This window comes from Pteropus vampyrus, unplaced genomic scaffold, assembly GCF_000151845.1.
Source record: "Pteropus vampyrus isolate Shadow unplaced genomic scaffold, Pvam_2.0 Scaffold30, whole genome shotgun sequence".
Taxonomy (NCBI): domain Eukaryota; kingdom Metazoa; phylum Chordata; class Mammalia; order Chiroptera; family Pteropodidae; genus Pteropus; species Pteropus vampyrus.
The window spans coordinates 11,399,317-11,407,332 of record NW_011888811.1 but is presented as its reverse complement, the minus strand read 5'-3'; the positions used below and the strand labels follow the sequence as shown (position 1 = coordinate 11,407,332).

The 8,016-nt window shown below is 41.8% G+C and overlaps 1 protein-coding gene across 4 annotated transcripts in view; it reads left to right on the top strand.

Annotated features, from left to right (window-relative positions):
* Window positions 1-2,897: 2,897 nt before the first annotated feature.
* CNOT8 (CCR4-NOT transcription complex subunit 8) overlaps window positions 2,898-8,016 on the top strand; it is a 45,175-nt gene continuing 40,056 nt past the window's right edge. For 2 of the 4 annotated variants that reach the window (XM_023528643.1, XM_011356757.2), the window contains exon 1: window positions 2,898-3,047. The gene's annotated coding sequence lies outside the window, so the exon portion shown is untranslated. Of the gene's footprint in view, window positions 3,048-3,813; window positions 4,058-8,016 lie in introns of those variants that run through there. The other 2 variants (XM_023528644.1, XM_023528642.1) reach the window with 2 other exon arrangements.

The window sequence follows — 8,016 nt, the reverse complement described above, 5'->3', positions numbered from 1 at the left end:
TAGGGGAATACATTAGTTAGGACATTCTTAAGGACCCTCTCAGCTTTGGAAGTTTGAAGGTCTATGATTATTAGTAGATATGAAATGTTACTTTAGTAGACTCTAAGGGAGAAGGAACATCAAAGAAAATCAAATGAGATATGAATAAAACAGATTTGATATCTGGCTTTTAAAAAACGAACTTTGATCTTATCAGAGATCAGAAGGTTTTTCAGTTTGTAATCAAAAGATCAAAATAATATTCAACCGAATAGTCATGAGACATAATATTTGCTTTATATTTGGGGGAAGTTTGATAATCTGTTGATAATTTCCAAGAGTCAGGTTTTTCTGTTATGTGGGAAAAGCAAAGAAAACACTACAAAAGCAGGAAGTTAACCTTAACTATACCAAGAAAAAAAGCCCCCTGGGTGCATTCTTCAGTCCAATGGTAAAGATAAATATATAAACTTATAAAGTGACAGTCCTTGGCTACTTTTGTGGTGGTGGAGGAAGCACTCTAACAATGGAATTGACAGGCACCTAAGTGTGTCAGCAGTCTAAGGGATATGAAAGTTTTTGAGACTTGGGATCAGAGGGAGATTTACAGTGGTACTATATGTCTGGAGGCATTACCTTCTCCATTTTCAAAATATTTCAAGCCAAAATATTTGTTAAATTTTATCTTCCTACACATATTTTATTTCAAGAAATGCATCCTGTTGGATTTATTTAGAATTGAGAATAACAGAAAGCCTTAAATGGCCAAGGATATCACCCTGTATGCTTCTTAAGGAGACTGATTTTACAAAGTGTTTCTCAATTTTATTTTTAATGTATACCCTCCCAGCTGAGAAGATATGTTCAAGCCTTTCTTTCTATACTCTGTAGTTCAAAAACGTTTTTTCTTTTTCAAATATGAAATTATATTGAATACATTATTCTCCAACTGCCCTGTTATTCATGTGAGGCCTCCCTTCCATTAAGAATCAGTGATTTCGTTCCAATTTTTCAATACCACAAGTGCAGCATAAAATCCATTGTTTACAACAAACACTTCAACATATTCTGAAACACGGAGCTGTGTGTTTGTTTTACATTTATCTTCAATAACCTGAGAAATAAACATCGTGTTCTGGGTGAAGGGGTTGGGAGGATGGAGATGGTGTGTTTCCTGTTCGATGCAGTGCACACCAGGCCTGAGTGAAGGAAAAAAACCCCAAATTCCAAGATAGGATTGTGAAGGCAGCTCTTCAAGTAACTAGCTCCCGATTGGGCTGTCCTCTCCTAAACCTAATTACAAGTAGGTGAAAGGATATTAGAAACCCACAGGGCACCGGGGGGGGGGCGGGGGGGGGGGGGGAGTCTTGCCTGCTTTCTCTATCACAGCATTGCTTTGATATGTTTAGTTTGCAGCAGAGCTAACAAACTGAGTATCTCAGGGATAGCAACTGAGACGGACAGAAACATTTATTTAATACACGTTTTCCTCAGTGCGGAGTGTTTTTTCCATTTATTAATACAATCATCTTGTGAGACAGTTACTCATAGCCCTTTGTTACAGATAAGAAGACTCATTTGAACGGCAGAAGGAGTTCAGAAAGTGCATTTGATGCTCTACCCTGGGGGCTGGGGAAGGAGTTCACCTCGTTGAATAATAGCTTTCGCGAATCCAGTTTGAAACGGCTGCTGAAGGTCAGCTCTTTATCCAGCCTTGGGAATGGAAGTAGGATTTTGGAGACTCTCCTTAGGGAGAAATGTCTAAAAGTAGGAAGGCCCCAAGGCTTGGGGTGAAAACATCTAGGACCTTCTCAGGGACCAGGGGTGGAGTGAGAGTGACTATGAGAACAGCCTGGAATTGGTAACCGCATGTAGGAAGTCAGTCCTTTGTCTTCTTTCCCTCTGCTGGAGACCAAGAGGCAGGGTTTCATTCGAGCCTGGTCAAACGCTGACAGGCGTTGGCAAAGAGCCCTCTTTCTAAACAGGATTTACAGGGAATTAAGGGGCGGGTGGGGGCCTTAAGGACCTCCTAGGCTAGGCCTGGACTCCAAATACTCTAGCAAAGAAAATCTGCCGACCCTGCCTCGCGTCGCCAGATCTGAGCTTCTCGGAAGGCTGGGCGACACCAGCGTCGGCTCGGCGCTTCCCCCACCGCCCCAGGAGGCCGCGTCTTCTTTGTAACTCGAGCAGGCCCCTGCGGGCCAGTTGCTATGGTAACGCTGTCCGCCGGACTCCATGAGGCCCCGAGGATAGAGGCGAGCCTTGGCAGACGTCGCCCAGACGCGATTTGGTAGTGTTGCCCCCATCCCCCTTCGCCAGGAAGGAAGCTGTAAGGCAGATGCTTTCGAGGGGTCCAGGGGGCTGCATTACCACAGAGAGAACGGTCTGGATCTCTCCCCACCATCCTTCCCCCAATTCCGTTCCTACTGAAGACCTGAAAGTCCTTAAAAGCAGGGAGGTTGGGGAGTTGTAATTTCCGATTAGGTTAGACAGGCCACGCCTTTTGGTCCATTTAGGCTACGCCCACTCCTGAGGGGGGTTTAGCTCTAAACTACGCCCGTTCCCTGGGTGCGCGGAAGAAGAACCGAAACCGAGGAATAGGGTCTAGATTGAATCAAGTCAGCGCAATTAACGTCCCGAAGGCCTAGAACAGGCCGTGTTCCGCACGCGTCCTCAGAGGCCACCCCTCCCCACCGATTTCGCCGCGCCTTCTTGATTTTGCGCCTGCGCGTTTGCTCCCGCGAGCTCACGGGTTGGGCGAACACGCACAGAGTGGCTGGGGCGCGCAGAAGGGGCGGAGCAGGCGTGATCAGGCGCGCGCGCGTCGGGAGTGACGCGAACTGGAGCAGGCGAGTCGGGAGGATTGGTTGGGTAGAGTGGTAAGGCCGTGGTGTCTGGTGGGCAGTGCCTAAGGCCGCTCTGGGCACGAGGGAGCGCATCTCATTGACCAACTCGATCCTGGGAGCAGATCCGGGGCAAAGGGAGGAGAGCGCCGGGTCAGGGGCCGCTGCCGCGGAGTCCGCCCTCCAGCCCGCCAGCCCCGCGCTTCGCGGGCCCTGCCTTTCTGGGTAAGCGGGCCTGCGCTTACCAAAGAGAGGAATATGGGACGAGAGAGTGTGGGAGGCCATCCGGGCCTGTGGGAGGAAGGGGAGTGGGGGCGTGTTGAGAGGCAGGGTGTGCGAGACGAAAAAGAGGCCCATAGAATAGTAGTAATAATAACCACTACTACACGATAAAAATATTCTAGTGATGTGTGCCAGGACTTTACAAAGCACCTTAAATATACTTCATTCAATTTAACCTCTGCTGCAGCCCTCCGAGGTGTCTACTATTAAACCCATTTCACACGATAGGAAAACTGAGGCACGAGAAAAGTTAAATAATTTATGCAAAGACGCTCAGCTGTTCGGTGGCCTGGCTTTGACCTTAGGTCTGTCTGGCCCTAAGTCTTGTAATTTTAATTGCTTTGCACCCAAAAGAACAGAGGGTGTAAAGAGGAAGGGAAGGATGAGTGTGAAGTGGGAGGGTAATCCGGAATGGGAAGAGAATGATGACGGGAGATTAGAGAGAAGAAGAAATGCGTTTGGAACCAGGCAGGCTTCTCCCCTTCTTGGTTCTTGCGGCCCCACAACTTTTCCCTGCTGTTGTATGGCTTTTATGAGCCGCAACCGTTGCTCTGGAAGAGCGAACTCACAAGGCTGGGCCCCATGGGTGTTTTAAGAACTGGTTAAACTGCAGTTCAATCCAGAGTAGTGTCTTCAGACGCTTTGTTTTTTTTTTTAGGAGGAGGGGAAGACAAAGGCGGCGGCGACCACCGCGGCCGTGTGTAGAGAGCACTCTTTCACGTTGCTGCCATTTCTTCTAACGTGCTGCTGCTTCCTTTTCCATCCATGCGCTGCAGAGCCTTTGTCCAGTCCTCTAGAAGGGGGATATGATGTTTATTGTTTTCTTGCACACTTAGGCTTAAAACAGCCAGTAAAACCAAACATTCTCTTCCCAAGCAAGGCCTGGTGTTCAGAATTGCTTGCGGAGAAAGCTTTCAGGTGGCTGTATCATTAGTTCTTCAGAGCGCCCCTGGATAAATAAGGAGTTTTTTTGGAGTAGTTTTACACTATTGGTCGTCAGGAACGGTCTGAACAGTTTGTACTATAGATCAGCACAGGGCAGGGTCTTCAGGAATTCGTATGGGTGTGTGTATGTATATATGGGAGTGAGCGAGGGTGAGACAGAGAGGGTGCGCTTGCTTTCCTTCTTGCACAGTCTAGTGCTGGGAAACAACAGGTATCAATTAGTGCTTGTGTTTTGCTTTCATAGGGAGTGGAATAGCTCATGTGGAGTCATTTTAAAGGCAGCCTGTGAAGCAAACATTGCATGCTATCAAATTTAGCTTTAAAAATTCTTTAGGAAGTTGCAAAGTTGGAGATGGCCAACCTGTTTCTCAGTAAATCGGCAGAGTCAGTTTTTCCTTCAACTTTGAAACTTGTTACTGTTTCTGTGGTTGCAACTCAGGTAAAGTAATTAGGTTACCTTTAGGGGCTGTGCATAGATACACATTTTGAATGGTTATTCTGCACTCTGACGTGCGCTGTGAGATGCTGGCACTCAGAGGCTTAAAAAGAGACCTAGGAGAACGTGTGGTTTCCATCTTTAGGCTCATTCTGGAGCATGTACTCACTGAATGGAAAGTGGCAGGCAGAATTGTTGGCATTATTTGTTATTTCTCTTTCTTGGCTAACATATCCAGTAATTCCTGCTAAGTTGATATGATTCCTCTTCAGTTTTTGAGTGACACTATGTTTAGGGGCTTACAAGCTATTTTTATTTCCTCATAGTTTTCCTAGATAAGGGTTTGGTGCAAGAATCTTAGGTATTTTTGCCAGTGGTCTGCTTTTGCGTTCCCCATTTGTCAGATATGTATAATAGTGGTTAGCTTTTTAACAGTGGTTGGCATTTTACAAAATATTTCATTAAAAATAGAAGTCATGATACTGCCTTTTAAAATTAATATCTCTAAATTTTAGTTTCTTACCTGTAAAATGTAGAAGGTGTGAAGAATTTTCTCCACTGTTATTTTCAAGCACAATCCCATGTTTCAGGTTTTATCACCTATAAATATTTTAAATTATCTCAAAAAGGGCTGTCTTTAAAAAACTATAGTCACAATATAACATCAAAAAAAAGAAAAAAGATAAAAGAAAAACCCACACAAACCCCAGAACAGAAGAGCAAAACCAGCCAATTATTGTTCAGATTTCTAATTGTCTCCAAAATGTGATAGTTTTTTTCTCCCAATAGTTTGTTTGAAGTAGGATTGAACCAAGGCCTGTACATTTTGATTGGTTATATGTCTCCTGAGAGTCTTTCACTTTTATTTCTTGCAATTTATTTGTTGAAGAAGCTGGGTGGTTCTGTAGTTTCCCACAGTATTTTCTGTAGTGTCATTTAACATGTTCCTCTGTCCTCTTTATTTTCTGTAAATTGGTAGTTAAATCTAGAGATGTGTTCAGATTCAAGTGAGATTTTTATTTTGGCAAGATTATAGTCATGTGCTGCATAACAGTGTATTGATCAATGATGGACTGCATATACTTTGGTGGTAGTCCCATAAGATCATAAGGGAGCCAGAAAATTCCTATTGCCCAGTGAGGTCATAGCTGCCCTAACATAGTACAATGTATTATTCATGTGCTTGTGGCAATGCTAGTGTAAACAAACCTGCACTCCCAGTAGTATCAAAGGATAGCACGTACAATTATGTATAGTACATCATCCTTGATAATAAATGACTGTTACAGATTTATGTACTTACTATGCTATACTTTTTCACCATTATTTTAGAGTGTACTCTAAGCTTATAAAAAAAGTTTTCTGTAAAGCTGCTGCTGTGTTACACCATCAGCAGCAGCCTCATACATCTTGTGTTTACTGCATCCCGATTACATCAGTATCTCTTGTGCTTGGCTTAATCTTGTGTTGTTTTGTGCAGTAACATATTCAGGTTTGTAGCTTAGGAGCAGTAGGCTATACCATATAGCCAGGTGTGTAGCAGGCCATGCCATCTAGGTTTGTGTACATGCACTCTGTGATGTTCGCAGGACAACAGAATCACCTCGTGATGCATTTGTGTTTCTCAGAACGTGTCCCTAGCTTTTAAGTCAAGCAGACTTTCATAGTGATGTGTTCTGTCAAGAGGCACATAATACTTGGTTGTCTTTTTGTAATGATGACAGCCATTGGGATTATTTTAACAATTTCATCGAGGTACAATTTTCATATTATAAAACTCACTCATTTTAATGTTGAGTTCAGAGATTTTTTTAGTAAATTTACCGAGTTGTGCAGTCATTGTTGTAATTGAATTTGGGAACATTTTCATCACCTCAGTATCACCTTATGCCCATTTTCAGTTAATCCCTATTCCTATCCCCATCCTACCACTGTAGTTTCCTTTCTTTATAAAGATTTGCCTTTTTTGCTTATTCCATGTAAATGCCATTATGATTATTGCTCAAATCTGTAAATTCATTAGGAGTCACAAAATGGTGATATTCTATCATTTCATATTTCTTAGCTGTAGAACTTTTTGAAGAGAAAAACTTTCAGCTATTGGGTTACTTCAAAGTACATTTTAAAAATAAGTCGATTCACTAGCATTCTCCAGTAGTGACCAGTTCGGTTTATTTTCTTAGTTCATTATGAACTCATGGATTTAAATCTGAGAAGTTTTAATATACTATAGTAATTTATCCATAATGATATTTAGACTATCTTTTCTTCGACCAGAGAGAGCCTCTTCAAATTGTTTCCTGAGTTCTTTGATACAACCTTAAAGAGTATCTTATCTGGGGACCCTGGTTCTAAGAGTTTAGTGTGAATACCTACCTAATACTCGCCCTCTTTTTAAGTCTGTTCTTCATTTCTTGGAGGCCAAAGGTATTTTTTGCTTGGGTCACTTTTGTTGCTTTTGCTTTTATGCAACTGTCTCCAGGACTGATACTCACTTCCCCTAGAGTAATTTAAGGTTGTATTTCAGATGACACCAAAAAGGAAGTGCATTGTTTCAGTTAGGGAAATAAGGAAACAAAGTGCTACAGAGTCAACATTAATGGTTTAAAGCCCTTTTGCAGGGGAAACCTTTATGCATGGTTTAGAATCTAAAATTCTGAGTCTCAACATTTTCTTAACTGTAGTCAGATAGTAAATTCCACATTCAGTTTGAACTTCTGGTCTTTTCTGATATTCTTTATTTGTTCATTTGCAAGCCTTTCATTCATGCCCATTGTGTATAAAACAAAAATGAGAAGAAATAGATTCTCCCTTTAAGAAATGTACACCATGTTTGTTAGGAAGATACTACAATCTACTTAAATTTCAGAGTAATTATAGTAAGTCTACTATAATTTCAGAGAAACATATGTCGAAGTGTTGGGTGCCTTGAGTAAATGGAATCTTTTAAGGGTTGATGACAAACCAACAGATTGGTTTCTTAGAAGTTTCTCAGAAATGATAACACTTTAGAATGCCAATTTTATTTTCCAGATTCTTATTGTATCTGCCTAGCTTGACAGTAGAAAGCAAAAGATTTTCCTTGCTCTTTTCCTCAGAAATCACTCATGTTCATTTTACTGTTTCTAGGAATTTCTCCCTGAATATATACTCTGGAGCCCACTCTTAATAGAGTGTTGAGGATCCCTGTGTGGGGTTGCCTTTTAAGTAAATGCCCTAAGGATAACCTCCTTTAATCTTTTTATAACGAAGCATCTCATGTTGAGTTTGCTGTAATAACAGCATTATTCTGAGGCTGAACCATGTTGAGTTTTATCTTGGAGAATACTGTCTGCTCCCCAGTTTCCTCCCAGAATATACACCATTAATCATTTTGACTTTGGTTGAATTATTTGTACCTGCCATCTTCTCTATCTTTATTGTTGAATTGCTGCTTGTTTTGAGTTATTAATTTGAGTTATTAATGTCTACTTTTAAACACATATTTACAATATGTGTTTACAATATGTGTTTAAAAGTAGACATTAATAA